This window comes from Myodes glareolus, chromosome 9, assembly GCF_982192425.1.
Source record: "Myodes glareolus chromosome 9, mMyoGla1.1, whole genome shotgun sequence".
Taxonomy (NCBI): domain Eukaryota; kingdom Metazoa; phylum Chordata; class Mammalia; order Rodentia; family Cricetidae; genus Myodes; species Myodes glareolus.
This window is the reverse complement of record NC_142034.1, coordinates 13807815-13825678: the sequence shown is the minus strand read 5'-3', so window position 1 is coordinate 13825678 and position 17864 is coordinate 13807815. Positions and strand designations below refer to the sequence as shown.

The 17864-nt window shown below is 42.7% G+C and overlaps 1 protein-coding gene across 4 annotated transcripts in view; it reads left to right on the top strand.

Moving 5' to 3' along the window:
- Cep112 (centrosomal protein 112) overlaps positions 1–17864 on the top strand; it is a 410571-nt gene that overhangs the window by 327672 nt on the left and 65035 nt on the right. The window contains exon 24 of one of the 4 annotated variants that reach the window (XR_015738731.1): positions 16956–17028. The exons of the other annotated variants lie outside the window; for them this stretch is intronic. The gene's annotated coding sequence lies outside the window, so the exon portion shown is untranslated. The remainder of the gene's footprint in view (positions 1–16955; positions 17029–17864) is intronic. 4 annotated transcript variants of the gene reach the window in all.

Sequence of the window (17864 nt, the reverse complement as noted above, 5' to 3'; positions counted from 1 at the left end):
CTAGTCAAGTCTTTAAAAATAAAAAAGGAGAGGTACATCCAAAGATAGCCCTGCATTCTCTTGAAAGGGAAATGGCCCTTTAATTTTCCATTGCCCTCAGCCTCAGCTCCACACCCAGCACTTAACTCTCGTGGTCAGAGACGTTTCCTGGAGAGTTTTCTCTCCCTCACTGTGCTTCTGGCTCTCAGGAAGCCCGCCTGTCCCTCAGGGAGGAGGCAGGCACCTGTGGCACCAGTAGGAGACTGGTGCATTGTGGCGCTCTTCCTTGCCCTCACTTCCTGAGGCGTTTCTCCTGACTCACTGTCTCACTATTCATCACAAGCCCCTGCTTCTGAGTGGGATTTTGGAGCACAGGTTGGAAGAATTCCTTTCAGTTTATCTCATCTGAGTTTGCTGGGTATGTGGAGGGTAAGCACTGGGTCCGGGGTGAACACTGCAGCAGCTCTCCTCCCGTCATCCAACAGCTGAGAGCCCTTGTGGCTGTCCAGCCTTCTTCTCTGTCTTCTCATTTGCCCCCTGCCCCGCCTCAATTTCCCCAGCAGTTTAAGGGGATCATTCTGAGAAAAGGATTTCCCGAGCAGAGTGGTGGGGAGACAAAGCGGAGATTGGACAAACAGTCCAACCCCAAACTGCCTGGCTGCTGATGTGCAAGGTTCAAGCCACAGTCTGTCTTCCTTGAGGGACTAAGCTTTTCATGTTAGGCCTCCTCCCTTGCTCTCTGCAAGGTATCCTCACAGGGCATCTCTGAAGATGAATGAAATAACCAGATGTCCATTGGAGATCCTTGCTCCACCCTTCATCTGCCTGAATGACGGAACAAATCTAAGAGTTTTACATTCTAATTACGCTGAGGGGTCTACACATCCAGATGCAGATACAGGGACATGTGTAGATAATTAGAGAGAGGCAGCGTCACCATGAAGCTCAATTTTCTGGAACCAAATACATCTGTCCAAAGAAATAGTCAACACTGGTGTATAAACAGTCAGGATGCTAATTGTGAAACCTGCTTCCCCCGCTTTCCGATTGATGAGCTGAGCTCTCTCAATCTGAGGCCTGAGATTAGGGATCATTAGTGAACCCAGTGCCTGTGCCCTCTGAGCTAACTGTGGGTTTCTCTGAGTGCTAACGCCATGCTGTAGAGAACACGTGAGGGAGAAACCACAGAATCCTCAGAGGGCACCCATGTGCACACTGTAATGTGGGAAAATACGTTGACTGATAATTCGACAGTGCCCATCCCTATTAAAAATGGCTTAGGAGGCCTGCTTAGCCTTTGACCCAATTCTAGAATTCACCCAACACAACGATTAAAGTATCATACTTTGCTTTAGTCATGAAATGCTTGGCCACAGTATTGAGTTTCTGTTCTGTGCCAGGTACCTGTGACACCAGCATTCTCTGCCTCCTCCCCATCTCTCACCATAGGAAGTGAGCTGAAACCCTATCAGAGAAAGCTGTGTATGCATATTGAAGATGTTCACAACATGCTTTGCTAGGAAAATAAATACAAGAGAAGAATGCAATTGCATATCAGAGTCTGACTTCTACATGTCTCTGAGAAGTGGATTGGTGGTGAAGTCATTTTCTTTTATGTGTATGGGTGTTTTCCATATGCATGTCTCTATGCAGCACATGCCTGTTGGTACCCACACAGGCCAGAAGAGGACAACAGATCCCCTAGGAGTATGTACATGTGGGTGCTGGGAATCAAACCTGGGTCCTTTGGAGAAACTAGGACTCTTAACAACTGAGCCATCTCTCCAGCCTGTAAATTTTCTGATATGTTTGAATTATAGCATCACTACTTAGGAGCACTAAAATCTTTATCATTTATTGCTTTATCTCATTTCTACATTTAAAGCTAAACTTGTAGAAAGAATTTTCTCTGGGACAAAGAGATGGGTCAGTGGATAAAGGCCCTCACACCAAACCTAGCAACCTGAGTACCATCCCCAGAGCCCACACTATGAAGACTCATGCCAAGTGCACACTCTTGCTTCTACATGTGCACCATAGTACATGCCTCCCAAAATAAACAAATGAATATAATATTTTAAAATAAAATATATTTAAAATATTTAAAAAAGAAAGTTCATCTGAGATATCAGATGAGCACCCATATACACCTCGACTTGATGGCTTAGAGCAGCAACTTTAGTGTATGTTTGTAATTCTTGGAATAGAGAATTGGGCAGGGGAACTGAGTGACTCTTTTGCATCCAATGCGTTATTGGATTTCACTTAGGAGAAAGTTTAACTGAGGCTGGAATGTCTAAGATGGCTACAGAACCTTCTTAACGAAGAGTAGCAGAGGGGGCCTTCAAAAATGAGAGGAAGAGCCTGCGATGGTGTGAGGCTGCACTAGGAGAGTGCAGAAACACTCCTGCCACATTCTGCTGCTCACCAGGCCAATCCTGAATCAAGTCAAAAGAAGTAAACTCTATTCCCCAATGAGAAGGGCAGAGATTGTATGATCAAGGTAAATCCATTCCAGACATCTATGGGGAGTGAATGAAGCTTTGGATGAGTGTATATTGCTGACATGAGCACCACCATGCCACAGACCCCAATGCCTCAGACCCATGGGACTGGCAAGGGCTTCCCCTGGTCCCAATGCAGATGTTAGCAGTGTGCACAGATAGCAGCAACAACTGCTTTCTCCTCCCAGTTGACTGCAGCCCAAGCCTGTTCCCCTGCAGAGCCCCCCTACCAAGACTAGCTAACCTGCCTCCTCTTCCAGCTGTATAATCAAGCCACCTGCTGGGTCAGCTGTATGATAAACTCTGTGTTTCCAGGCTGCTGATGCTGCTCCATCAAAGTGCACAGCCCACCCAACCCCAGCTCTTCAGTGTGACTGTCTGTCTCCTTTCACTACCCATCACAAGTCAGGTCAACACCGAAACCATTCAGGCCGCAGCTGTTCCTCAACTGTGTAATAGTGAGAAAGCTCCTGTCCCCACAATCCGGAGTCTATGTTGTTAACATCACAATAAAGTTTCACCTTTCCTGTTTTATTCTTAGAGTAAATCTGTTCTGCAGCTCTGTAAATATGTAAGGTAATATATTCTCTTGACATCCTTTAGAATTTATTTTAAAAGATAAAGGTATTTTGAGTCATCCCAAATGTTACTAACCAGAAATAACTGGCATAGAACCAATGTGGTTATCATTTCAGATATCCTGTTACACATAAGGGAGAGAGATACAACTAGAATCATAGGCTGAATCCTATTTAAAATGCTTTTGTTTGTTTAGGAAAACATTTTCCTTTAGTTCCACAAATTAGAAAGACAGGAGGAAAGGAGAAGGGAGTGTTGGACTGTGGAACAGAGTGGATTGGTCTGGGCTGGGAAGTGAGTGCACCTGCAGAGTTATCCTTCCTACTCCTGACCCTACCCATGCTCCCTTGGCAAGTGTTGCTATGTGCACACTGTTCAGGCTGGTGGTGTTCAGTCATGGTTAGCTGCACCCTTTGACTTAATTCTCGTGTTGTACAGTTGCAGTTGTACACTGTGCCTTTTCCTCAGCATTTCCATCTCTAGAACTTTACCTTGATTTGGTGCTCAGTTGCCAGGTGGTTCTCAGTGGTCCTCTCTACTCAGAGCTTTTCCTGACTGAACTATCTACTGATCAAGCCTTGTGCTTATGACATGTGACGTAGGCAGTGTTCTTGCTCACCTCTTCTTCCAGTGGGTACCTGACACTCATGGAATGTTTGAGGGATTTGGGGAAGGGAGTGTTTGGTTGGTCTTGGTTTTGGTTTTTTTGAGACAGGGTTTTTCTAAGTAGCCCTAGCTGGCCTGGAACTCTCTCTGTAATTCAGGCTGGCCTCACACTCAGATCCACCTGCCTCTGCCTCCCGAGTGCTGGGATTAAAGGCATGGGCCACCATGTCCAGTTTCATGTGACTTTAATGTTGCTATGAGGAAAGCTGAGAGGACTCAGTGTTCCTCCATATAAATGACCAGGTTTTTATGAGGAATTGCTGAAGGAGACTTTCTCGTATAAGTTCAATAGATGAACAAGGGTCTATACGGCTCTTAACAAGGTATCCCTAAGTGTTAGATTTGACCGTAGGTACTTTTAAAACACAGTGGCCTCTGGGTATAGAAAATTGAGCGCTGGTGCTTTCTGCTTGTTCTGTAGTCTGAGGGAAAGGGAAGAGAGAACGGGAGCAGGCTCAGCATGCAGTACTGTTGAGCTGGCTTCTCTCCTTTGAGATTTAATTCAATAATATCTCTCAGGGTTTACATTAGCAAGCAAAGGGGCTGCTCTGTATCCTTGAGCTCTATCCACACTCTTGACACCCATGAAGTATAGAGAAGGTCATTTCCCTCAAATACAGCTGGGCCTCACCTGATCCCCTCTCATCCATCTCTCCCCCTTGAGTTTGTGTGGTTTTGTCGTGTGTTGGGGATTGAATTCTTGGACTTCTCACTCTAGGTTCATGCTATTCACAGGGAGCATCTAGTGTTTGCTCCCATTTACTCACCCTCTTTGGTATTGGAAGGAAACTATCAGTGATCTGATTTTAAAATCCTGATTGATTTCTTTATAACATTAACAAGTAACTTGTGTTGGCCAGCAGCTGCCACAATGGAGCTGCATAACAGTCTCCTGAATTCAGGGCGCTTTAATACCACACTTTCGTTTTCGTGCAGCATGTCTGTGGGTCAGTGATGGAGGGTTTGTGCACTGTTAGCAATTTGACTCAGTCTTTAACTGGATATGACCCACTCTACATGTCTGTACAATCTTTTTGAATTTGCAGCTGCCTGAGATGTCCTCTTCATGGTAGATCCTAGAAATATAAGAGGATGGCTGGAAATAGTTCTGCTGCGTCTGCTCATTTGTGCCTGCAATACTGATACAGAGAAACTACATTTCCATGTAATTTCCATTCCATCTGTGTGCTGTGGTTTTAATGTACCAAAACTGGACTCTAAGGCTTACATTACCATAGCAACACCTTCCCAGGTCCTCCAACTGATGCAGCCCTCATTTCTAGTCTCCCTCTCTCTTCCTTCTGCTCACCACATGGAGGCCTCTTGCCTGTGCTGCCCCTCACAGTCTCATCCCTTCCCAGGACTTCCTCACCTAGGAATTTTTCACACTTTTTTCTGCTTGTCCTACAGCCTCTATTTGTTTGTTTGCTTGTTTGCAATTTTGTTTTTCTGCCCCGAGCCTATAGCCTCTGTTTTCTTGTTTGTTTGCTTCTTGTTAGTTTATTTGACCAGAGTCATCTTAATCAGCCTTCTGCCTCCACCTTCTAAGCCCTGGGATTAAAGTAGCATGCTGCCATACCCTGTTTCAGCCCCCATTTCTAGCCACCTTAAACATTTCCACTCAGATGGTTCCTAGGCAGCTCTGAGCGGACATCTCACGAGACAAAATTGTCTCCTCTTGCTTTTCCCAAACCCAAGCTGTCCTCCTTCTGTACCAGATATTGGAGTCAAATCACCATCGTCTACCTAGTTACTCAGGTGAGAGTCTTGGAAGCCCTCTTGAAGGATTTCTTCTCTGCTCTTATCTCTCATAAGTCAGTCCTTGGGACAACTCCTTAATGTCTCTAGACACACACCTCATCCCCTGTCACTGTTCCTACCCTTATTCAGAGCTGCATCCTCTCTGACCCCAGCTCTTACAATTCCTCTTTTCTAGAATTACTGCCCATAACTCTGCCCCTTACACGGAGGATAAGTGACAGTTCTAGAACACAAATAATAGCATATTGTTTGTAGCTTAAAATCTGTCAGGAGCTTTCCATTTCCTACAGATGAAATCTTAAATGAGACCCACTCATCTAAAACTGCATTTCTGAGGTTGCCCGCCCCCCACTTTCATTCCTCGGGCTTCAATTGCCTTCATATGCACACAGCTTCCTCACTGTGCATGCGTGCACCTCACTGTTTGTGCCGCAGAATGGGAGATGGTTCCAGGCAACCATCCTGGTAGCGATTTCTTCCTTCCACATACATGAGACTGGAACAAAAAGGAAGCAACCAAATGCCTATTTATTACATTTCAGGTTCTGAGACAATACTCTTCATAATAACAGGAAGTGCACATCAAACCCTTCTGCCACCTATTGAAGCCAGTCAGTTGTCTCAAGGAAAGGCAGTTCTGCAAGGCTGTGGGCCGAACTCTATTGTTCTGCAAGGACTGACAACCTGTGTTTATTCACACTCTAGTATCTGACAGGCACTTTCTTGAAAATAAATGAAGTGAGCCTGACATGTCAAGGATAACAACTGACTATATTGTTGCTAATAATAAAATTTGCCCTTTCAAGCAATAAGTTAGAATTTTGGAAAACTGGTATCACTGTTGTGAGCTTGACAGCTTGGCAATGTTTAAAGTTTTCTGATGAGATCGGTGACATTGCAAGTGGTAAGAATGGGGCAGGAAGAGAATGAAGCATCTCTAGTTGAAAGATTTCAATGACTCATTATACCATGTTCTTCAAACGATCAGTGCCTGATGTTACACAGCCCTTCGTGAGCAAAAGATCCATTGAGTGCACAAAAGAGACTGAGGGATTTTAATGTAGCTGCATACAAGGTTCACACACAAGAGTTTCAGCTTCACAATTCCAGTTTGACATCAGAGGACATCTTTTCTCACCTTCCTCACCTTCCTGGGTTGGTGAGACTAAACTCATCAGGCCTGGTGGAGGGCACCTCTTCCTACTGAGCCATATTGCTGGCCCCTGGGGTGGTTCCTTTTTAAGAATGAAGAGGGATTTTAAAACCAAACCCTTTGAGAATGGCCTGACTGGTATCCTGTTTCTCCCCCACCTCATTGGCTGGTGAATTTCAGCATCTGTGCCAAGCCACGATCTCCAGAACTGGAGAGCAAGCCATTGGGAGAAACCAGTAAACAAGTTCCTGTTTCCAGGTCCCTCCCTTGAATTCCTACTCTGATGTCTTGCAAAGATGTACTGTGGCCTGAAGGTTGTGCGCTGAGATGAACCCCTTCCTCCCAAAGTTGCCTTTTGTCATCATCTTTATCACAGCAGTAGAAACCCTAACAAGGACAGTCAGGAAGTGAACACTGAACAGTAAACGGGAGGTCTTTCAGGTTCCGGAGGTTTACCAGAGACCAAGTTTCTATTACAGGGAAATCAGCTAAGTCATCACAAATGGGTCAGAAGATGAACTTATTATTAGGTCTTCTGTGAAGTAGGAGTGTACATAATACAGAGTTTATGACTACACACATTATGCATGTACATGTAAGAATATGACAAGATTTATATATGTGTGTGTGTACCACACATATGTCTATGTAAGAATATGATCAGAATTAGAATTATATTTGTACATATATGCTTATTCACACATGGACATAAGAATAGGATAGAAATTATATATGTATAGTCACATATATGTATGTAATAATATGATAGAAATTATATATGTGTGTATATTTACACATGGACATAAGAATAGGATAGAAATTATGTATATATATAGTCACACACATATTTATGTAAGAATATGATAGAAATTACATATGTGTATAATATAGCCATGCACGTGTATATATAAGAATATGACAGAGATCATTCAATAATTTTGGTTGTGAGGCTTAAATTTATATATTTTGACAATCATTGTGCTTATTATATTGCCTTTGAACTATCTCTAATATAGTTCATAATTATTAAAGTTGCAAAAACTTCAAACACCTATTACATTAACTATTAAGTGAAATGATCCATATATTTTCTAGTTGTTGATTAACAACAAGCCATTTTTTTTGGACAATGCTGTAATAAAATTAGCCACACAGTCAGTCCAGGCTTATAGAGTACAGTGAACCAAGTCATTGATTCCAAGGAATCTGTTTCTCCTATTCTTGTAATTACTGTCCCTCACATCCTCATCCATTTGCTCATCAAAGCCTAATTTACCCTCTGGTTTAGTATATACAAAGCAGTGTTTAAAGGGCTCAAGAATATTTTCCATGCAACTTGAAAGATTTTGTCCACTGAATAAAGAATCTTTCTCGGTGAGTTTTGAAATGAAGTAAAAATTTGCCAGAGGCTAAAACTGGAGGGGAGCAGGGTAAGCACTTGAGAGCTGCTCACCTCCCCTTGGCTCTTCTGCTGCCACTGCCTTCCCTCAGTCTGCACAAGGTCATAGCAAACCCGCACGGTTGTCACTGCCTTCCCGCAGTCTGCACAAGGTCATAGCAAACACGCACGGTTGCCGAGCTTGTCTTCTAGGGAAACGGCCCTTAGGTTATGATCCATGAATGTCTTCCTTTTGAGTGAGCAGGCAAGTCTTGTTGGGTAGGGTGGAAAACTCCCTCTGTTCTTTGCATTATTAATTCTAATTCAGGAGGACACAAAGAAAATGTACTTTATTTTTTCCTTTTTTTAGCAACAGTGTCATTTTTTAATTGATTTTATTGAGCCATATACTTTTCTCCGCTCCCCTTCCTTCTTCCCTCCTCCCCTTCTACCCTCTCCCATGATCCCAGTGCTCCCAATTTACTCAGGAGATCTTGTCTTTTTCTACTTCCCATGTAGATTAGATCCATGTCTGTCTCTCTTAGGGTCCTCACTGTTGTCTAGGTCCTCTGGGATTGTGAATTGTAGGCTGGATTTTTTTTTCTTTAGGTCTAAAAGCCACATATGAGTGAGTACATGTTCTGTAAACAACTCCTAACAGAATGGACTTCTGTGAGCTCAGAGGATAATACTAACATTCAGGAGCTTGGCTTCCCAGGAGAGTGAAGTTCTGTTCTGCATACATACAAGGTGCTGTTCTCTTAGACTCTGTCCAGTGAGGCAAAATATATTTTCTAAGGTTCCTCACTTGTGACATCTACGTTGAAAGGGGTCTGCTAGAGATGGAAAGGTTCATGGGGAAGGGAGCCCATAAAGACAAATTATGTTAAAAATGCCATAATAAGACATACTTCTTGAAAGATGAGTTCTTTTACCATATCTGTTATATTACCACAAACCTTCACCAGCTCACTGCCGTAAGTTAAACCTGAGATTCCAGTGACATCACTAGTCACTAGAGACTTGGTTTACGGGGAAGAGGCACTCATTTGTCCAGCATAATCTTAACACTTCCACAACAACATACATGGTAAATTCTTGTTCTTGAAACACTTACAATCAAAGTTATGAGTCCAGAAAAGAGTGAATTAAATCATGGGCCCACATGTCCTGCTCTGCATTCATGAAGTCTAGAAAGCCACAAATTCTTCTCCAAAGGTTATGGTTAGCATGTTTACCGACAGATCTGCTGATACTGACAGCATTTATAATCTCTACTTGTGATCTCTCTTAGACATAGTTATGCATTTTGCTGTTCACTTTTGTTTCTGTTTGAGGATTGTGTATTGTCCCAGTCTCCTCCTGTGGAAAAGCACCCTATATCCTCCCTAGAATCTGCAGACTCTGGTTTCTACCCCAGGATCTGTGTGAGGGGCTGGCTCAGTATTACCATGCTCCAAAAATGCCGTGGAGGAGAGGAACACAGTTCACATGGGCTGCTCCCTCTGAGACCTCAGTGAAGAGCCAACACCTAAGTCTTAAGCCCAGAGCTCATGGTTGTACGAGCTTTTCAGACCAACCAGGGCCACCGACCACGGGGGCATCACCACCCATGGCGAGATGAACCTTCCCACATCAATAGCTAATTTAGAAAGTCCCGCAGTTTGCCTGCAGGCAGTCGGGTGGAGGCATTTTCTCAGTTGAGGTTTCTCTTCCCAGATGACTACCTAACTAGAATATTACCTCTTCCTAGTTCCCATCATCCCCGGATCTGTTCCTAGAAGAACATTTTGGTCTTGTTTTCCCATACATCAGCCTCCTCGCCAGCAACGGCAACATCCAGGGATAGCCTTACATCAGTGGTATGCTGGAGGCAGCTGGCATGGCTGGAGCAAGCGGGCGGCTCTGCTGTCAGGAGTCCTGCAATAGCACACCATGAATAAGTACAGGGTGTCACATCGTTATTTTCGGAGACCCAGGGACATTTCTGCAGCAGTTCTGTGAGGTCTCCCACTTTCTTCATGAATCTGACTCCCAGTTTCATCATCACTATGATGACGGTTCTATACAGCCTTGTTGTCACAAGAGCTGTAGGGTCATGCGTCAGGACAGACCTACTATAACAGCCCACTGCAGCTCCTAAGAGCTACCAACTAACCCTTTGCTCTTCGACATAGGTGTCATGTTACTCTATTGTTTTCTGTTTTTAAATATCTTTTGTAATCAGCATAATATAGAAACTTTGCAAAGCAACCTGTTACATCTCTGTTTTTCTGTGTATAATCATCTTTGTAGTTTCATGTGCCGTTTGACCATACCCAACTATTTTCCTTCCAGATCAGGGGTTTCCTTTCTGTAAAAGGATATATATGTGTGTGTGTGTGTGTGTGTGTGTGTGTGTGTGTGTGTGTGTGTGTGTATATATATATATGTGTGTATATATATATATATATATATATATATATATATATATATACATAGGTTGTGCAGGCCATGCCCACTATCAGCAATTTCCACTGTGGTAAGAAACAGTTATAGATAATATATCCCTACCTGGTTATAGCTATGCTCCAATTAACTTTATTTCCAAGAACAGGCTTAGTGCTGGGTTTGGTATGCTGTCTGTAGCTTGTAAATCCCTAATCTATCAGCTCACTCCACGCTTGCTTTATATACTTTTCCTCTTCCTCCAAGTGTGTCTTCACGCTGACCTTCTGGGCTTTATGTCTCCTCTTTGCTTTCATGGCCTGACTTCAGCTGTTACTTCTCTGGAGAGGATTCCCAGAGACCCCCAGCATGGTCCTGGCTGGGTCTTGTATCTCACACAACCTGTAAATCGCCTTCCTGGGAGAGAATGAACTGCTATTTCTCAGTCTGAAACTACAACATTGAATTATCATCCTCCCACCTGCTCTTCTTTTCCGTCTATAAAAGGTGCCCTCAGGCTTCCTGTTTCCTGTTAGAAACTCGGAGTCCATATTTGTCCTTTTTTGGTCTTTCGTTCCGATTTATCTTGTCTGTTACCAGAATTCTTAAACGTATGTCTTATCTGATATAACCCTATCCAGAGCTTTTCATGATTTGTAATTGATTCAAAACTGCATCTCCTCAGCTGATATCCTGGCTAAAACTCTCGGTGCCATTCCAGGATGAGAAACTGTCAGGAAATTCTTAGACCACTATGATATCCCACATTACAGAGAGAGCACAGAAGTCAGTAGGAAAACACTAAGAACTCTGCCCCAAAGGAGCAAAGGCATGAAGATGGGATTCACATACAGAGCATCAGGATTTTGCAAACATGAGAAATGTGTTCATTCTCACTCAAGAGGAAAGAAATGGAAATCAAAAGTATGATTTCAAAGGTCCAACTACCATCAGACTGTCATAAATTTTGAATTTGGAAAAAAACTGAAAGCAAAGGTTTGTGAGTTACATGGTTTCATGTATCATTAATGGGAGGAAACTCAGTGCAGCCTAGATCCTTTGGTCCAGCAGGGCCCCAGCAGGAATTCATCTTATAGAGATGTACTTACAGGTGTATTCAATGTCTGTTCAGGGTTGCTAGAGCAAAAAACTGGGGAACAATTGATATACTTACAAAGTGGGTGCCCGTGCCACTGAAGCAGGCTTGCCAGATGTGGTGGGTGAAAAGGCAGATGGTCATGCTTCTACATGTAAATACATTTGAAATGTCCTGACTGCACCTCAAATGGGGGATGAGAGCTGAGGGGCTGGGTTTCTTGTTTGTTTGTTTGTTTTATGTCTTATGATGTTTTAATCTCTTAACGATAGTCACCAAACTATCAAACCTCAGGAACAAACTTCCCCTGGCTGGCAAGCTGTGCATTCTCCTCGGGTCTCTCAATGCCCACGATGTCCTAGTCAAGCTGCCTGGCTGCCCACAAGAACCTGCTGTGTTCCTATCACTTGTTTTCCTCCTGCAGCTCTCCTCCTCCCGGCTGCAGCCTCGCCTGCTAGAGAATGCCTTTTGTTATATTAGCAGAGCTATTTCTAGGTTGCCTCCCCCTCCTCCGTGAAGGATTTCTTATGGACCAGTACTTGGAGACTGTACACGTCATAAAATCCTGCTGTGCTTAGTCATGCTCCTGAGTTTCATATCTCCTACCCCTGGTCTCTACCCAGCAATAGGCACTCAGAAAATGAGTCTCAGCTGACCCAGAATGCAGCCCTTGGCTAGTAAACATTTTATACCTACAGTTGACTCTTGCAACAGCAGCCGTAACTGCAGCAGTCCCAGCTTTGGTGTTAGTGGAAGTGGGCAGGCTGGAATGATGGCTCATGGGTAAGGACACTTTCCACTAAGCCTGATGACTTGAGTTCAGTTCTCCCAGGACTCACATGGTAGGAGAAAACTGACTCCACCCGTATTCCGCCAAGTTGGACGCACACTGTTGCATGCACACATACTAATTCATTTGGTAATTAATTAAATGTAACACCATTTTAAGGACAAATTGAGGCAGTGATACAGCTCAGCCCATAAAGGCGCCTGTTGTCAAACTTAACAACCTGAGTTCAATCCCCGAGACATACAGGGTGTAAAGGAAGAACTGACTCCCACAAGTTGTTCTCAGACCTCCATATGTGAGCAAGTGGCCTCTCATTCACATGTGTGCACATGTGTAAATGTTCTGATAAATTTTACAGAGAAACATACTGCCACACTTCCCTCACCCACAAATTTTCAAATACATGAGATTTAGGTTAGCAAACTAAGACGCAGACATCATTGATGTGTTAGCATTTTTAACTATTTGAAGCAATTCATATACTATAAATGTAAAGCTAATCACAAGCCTTTCTTCCTAACAGTCTGATGAGATCCTCTCTCTTGAAGGACTAGGCAGTAGAATTTGGAGGGAGATGAGAAGATGACTGGAGGAAATATAACAACCAGAGGACTAGAGTATAAAGGTGGCCCCTGGGGTGGGGTGGACAGCTTTGAGGACAGCGGGATCACCTCTGCAGAAGATATAAGGGGATAGATATGGCATGTGGAGAAAAAGCCCTGGGGCAACTGGGCTGAGAGCCCATTGCCTGTTGGTGGACTTGGGTTCAGACCATCTTTGTTGCTACAGAACTCACACACTTGACTCCAACAGGGTTAGGCTGAGATAGATGGATGCTTTTTTAAAAAAAGAAATGCAGTGTACCTATGTATGTAGGCGATGTGTGTGTCCTTTTCCACCAAAAAAGTAGAATAAATATATAGAGATGTATTAATTTGGAATATTATAAAATATTAGAAAATGAGGGGGTTAATAAACAGTTCTAGTACCATAAATAATTCTACATCAATGTTTTCTAAATCAAGAAAAACAGCTGACAATTTTAACTCATGCTTTTATATGTAATACAACTTGAGAAGATGGAGCTTTATATGAAAGTTCTAGGAACTGAGAGAGAATCAATAAAATAAGCAAATTGTATGTAATATTTGACATGGATCATTTTTTCCAAATGCCTTCCATTGGAAAAATCAGTGCAGTGAATTGTGCCACCCAAAAATAGTGAGCTGTCATTCCCACGGGTATCAGGAGGAAGCTGTTGCCATCACAGCCACTGTAGCAGAAACTAAAGCTTTGGGGTGCTGGGTGGGGTGCAGGGAGGCATTAGTGTTGGAAGCACAGAGGAAAGACTAGACTAAAACAAAGAAACAGCCCCCGTTTTTTCAAGAGAGTTAGAACCCTTTTCCTTTTATGTCTCTGTCACTTGCTCCAGGACTCTTCGTAAAGCCCTCCAACCACCTCCATAAATATTCATATAGCTGTTGAGCATCTCATTAATAAAACAAGATCTGCTGGTCAAATATTTCAGAGGAACAGATGATTTGCATCTCACCCTTGTTTAACTTTAAATCTCAAGCAATTAATAAATTAGACTCGAGAGCTTTTTAAGAAGTTACATTGTACATGCACCACAAATTGCATTATTTTTATGTGTAAATAACGATGAAAGGGGAGATTGTTCCTTTGATGTCTATAAACTACACTGTAAAATATGCAGAAACATTCTTGAGTTTAGTCAGAGCCAAAACAAATAGGCTAGTTCATCAAACAAGGCAGCAGCATTCTTAGGAACAAGCGTTATTTTTCCTTCTCTTTGCAATTGCTCTTTTTCTATCTTTTATTCTCTTGCCATTCCTAGTGGCAGATTCATTCCAAGTTCAAAAATGATGTTAGCCTGCATTTCTTCATCCAGAGATCTGGTCTCTGCGGATTCCTCCTGGTAAAATTGGCTTCCTATACAAGATTCACCAGAGCTCAGCTGGGCCACTGGCTTTCCTGCAATGAATCATTTTTGTCACTGGTAATTAATCCACCATTACTTGAAAACTGATTATTTCAGGTTTTAATGAGCACAAACGTTCCTGAGTGAAATGTTTACCTTTTCTTTTCCAAACTGTGCTCTTCCAATTTCAATTTTAAAATTTTTATATTTGTTTTATTCTGCACACACACATTTCACACATTGGCAGCTAGGGGAGTAATTGGGGATAGTCCGTTCTCTCCTTCCATGTGTGGGTCTTAGGACTCAGACTCAAGTCAAGCAGACTCAGCAGCAAGCATCCTTCCTTACCCGCTGAGCCATCGTTTTTAAACTGTGTCAGCAAACTTGTGTTTCCAAACTCATGGAGTTGGGCCTTGTCTTTTCTTTGGTGTGGTTAATAAGCTAAGCCATTTCTTTGGTACACTAAGCAATGTCTTCTTCAGTAATTGGCTGTGTAACTTCTTATGGTCCTTCTTCCTCAGGACTCCCCTTTTCTCCCCCCCCCCCATTCCTCCTTTTTTCTTCCTCATAAACAAAATTTTGGAGACCAATTTAGGAAAGAGGTCATGATTTGAAAGGCAGTTCAATGGACAGTTCACCTAATTTAAAGACCGTTCCCAAGGAAGGAAATGCTAATCAATAATGATCTCTTGCTGGCTTCCAAATGTGGACATTCCACACAGACTTAGTGCCAAGATTGATTTGCAAAGAGTCTGAGGAATTTGTTTTCTAAAAGGAAACCAATTATTCTGAGAATCCAATTAGTTCAAATGACAATTTCTATGATGTTAGAGGATCAGTGTATAAATAAAAGGATCAGTAGGGCAGTGTTCTCTGTTTTCAGAAGGACACAGGCACATGGAAGCCAAGCACCTATTTAGGCAGTTCATCAACCTAAACAGATTGGATGTATTTGTGAAACCCAATCTTCACATTGGTACTGCCGCCTCATCTTTCTTAAGGTTTAGAGGTTTAGATCAGTTTGTATGTGTTGCACTAAAGAGGGGCATGGGCCTTAATATCATGGAATCTGGAGCCAGACTGCCCGGGTTCAAGTCTTGGCTCCCACACTTAGAATCCATTTGTCCTCGGTAGCTTACTTAATCTCTCAGTGTTGCCATCTCCAAGATGAGAATAATAACTAAGCTTGTCTCGTAGAAACTGTGAGAATTAGAACTGAATGAGTTGGGACATCATAAGAGTGTCAACTAGTTAATAGTCCTACATATGTGTATTACTCCTCCCCCAAGAAAACAGCCTTATTTGGTAAGAGTTGGGCTGTGTTCAAGTGCAACCCATGTTGGGTTGCTACTGTTTCTTCTTCACCTTGACCACTTCTGACCTTTCTGAAACAAGGTCACAGGTGCTGCCTACATCACTTCCAGCTCACTGCCAAGTTTACCCAGGTATAGTGTCTTTTCTCCACTTGCCAGGCACATAGTTGGCAGGGTTTCGCTGAGTGTCATGTGGAAATGTCTGAGGAAATTGGGATTAAGGGAGTGGCGGAGTGACCAACCTTTCAGGTTTCGCCTCAAGAAACCTTTAATCTTTTTCAACCCTCAGTCCCTACACCATCTAGAAGTTCTGCGGGACTGGAATGCCTGGCCCTTTCTTGTGATGTTTATCCAGGGTTTTAAAAAGTATGTTGAAGCTATTCTGTTTCATGATGCAAAAAATTCCTTTTGTTTTCTCAGTAAACTCCCTAAAAGTTCTAAAATGTATAGACTTTTCACTGAGCTCTATCCCCCAGAGAAGTTAAACTGCATCTTCCCCCTGAATAAGTCAGTGGAGTTTAATGCATGCTTGTCTACTCATTAAGGGTTCCGGCTCTCAATAGGATGAGTTGAAAGAGTTCCTTTTCAAACTCATCATTGATTATATTCTATAGAAATGTAAATACTTGATTGTCTATAAAGTAGTAAATGTAACTAACTTCCAGTTAAATGTGATAGCAAACAGGGCAGTGGTGGCGCATGCCTTTAATCCCAGCACACAGGAGGCAGAGGCAGGCAGATCTCTGTGAGTTCGAGGTCAGCCTGGTCTACAAGAGGTAGTTCCGGGATAGTCTCCAAAGTTACAGAGAAACCCTGTCTCGAAAAACCAAAATAATAATAATAAAATGTGATAACAAATACCACAGTTCACTTGAGCTTAGCCTAAGAAAGGCTACGAGGTGATAAAATACTATATTTATACCGAGGAATTGCATTTACTTCTGTATGACTTGTTGAAGAGAATTAAATATTACATTAATAGAGAAACACAAGAAAAACTTATAACTTAGAAGAGTTTTTGCTTCATTTGTTTTTTGAGTGTGAGCCTGTCACTTTAAATGACTGTCAGTAGACAAGACTGTTCAGTCAGCGCTCCTGCTTTTGATTTCTTCCTTACCAAGAGGTCAGCATTTCACCTAGAGCCACCTGCAGCTGCAGCAGCACAAACTCTCCGGCCGCTAGCTTCCCATGAAATCATATACAGGAAAATTAAAGCTCCTGAACTTGGAGAGTCTAGAAATAAGAATTCAAGTAAAAGAATGCAAATCAGTACTTTATATTTATTATATAGCATCTTTAATATGCCTAGTATGGTGAGGACATTGAATAAAAATATATACTTTCAAATGTCTGCCTTTCAATTAAAGCTGGAGCCGAGAGAAAGAACCAGAATGCAAAATCTCAGGGGGAGAAACTGTTCATCAAAGGGAAAGAGAAAAGGTAAGGACAGTGATTATAATGTGGTTTTTCTGGAAATAAGCAAAGAAGTGTCGAAAGCTGATGTTTGTTCTGTTTCCAGAGCCTTTGGTAGTTCTCCGTCCTGAGACTCCCCGGGCTTGTGTCTGTGAGATCATGGTGGATGAAAGGGAGTCGGTGCGTGCTCTGTACAGCCCACCCAGCTGCTTGCCCGAGGCAGAGGACAGCCACTGAAGGGCTGCTTCGGGGGCATGGCCAGTTTTTAAATTCATAGCAAAGACTTCTAAGTGTGATGTGGTTACAAATCCTAAAATACAGCTTTTTTAAGCTGAGTAAATTATATTCCCCACTGAGAGCCCAGGCATAAAGTTTAGCATTTTTCTAGGAATTATGGCAGCTGAGAATGTCTCCAGGCTTGGGTAGTCTGCACTATTGTTTAGAGACTCCTGGATTTTTAAGGTTCAATATTCAAATTTTTCTTTAAAGGTTGTAGCATAAGCGTATAATAGATCATTTCTAGATGTCCGACTCAGTGAGTCTTGTAACCAGTACATTAGCAAAGCTTCCCAGTCTCACAGTTCCCTGGCCCCGCCTTTTACAGCATCATACCTTCTTGCTAGGGTTTTGTTTATAATTGTCATTGTCACTGTCCTGTTGCTGTGAGGAGAGCGTGAGCAAGGCAACTCTTAGAAGAGGAAGCATTTAATTGAGGGCTTGCTTACAGTTTCAGAGGTGGGGGCATGGCAGGGAGCATGGCAGGCCTGGTGCTGGAGAAGTAGCTGAGAGCTACATCCTAATCACAGTTCCAGAGAGAGAATGAGCAGGGAGGGGAATCTGGACCAAGAATGGGCTTTTGAAAT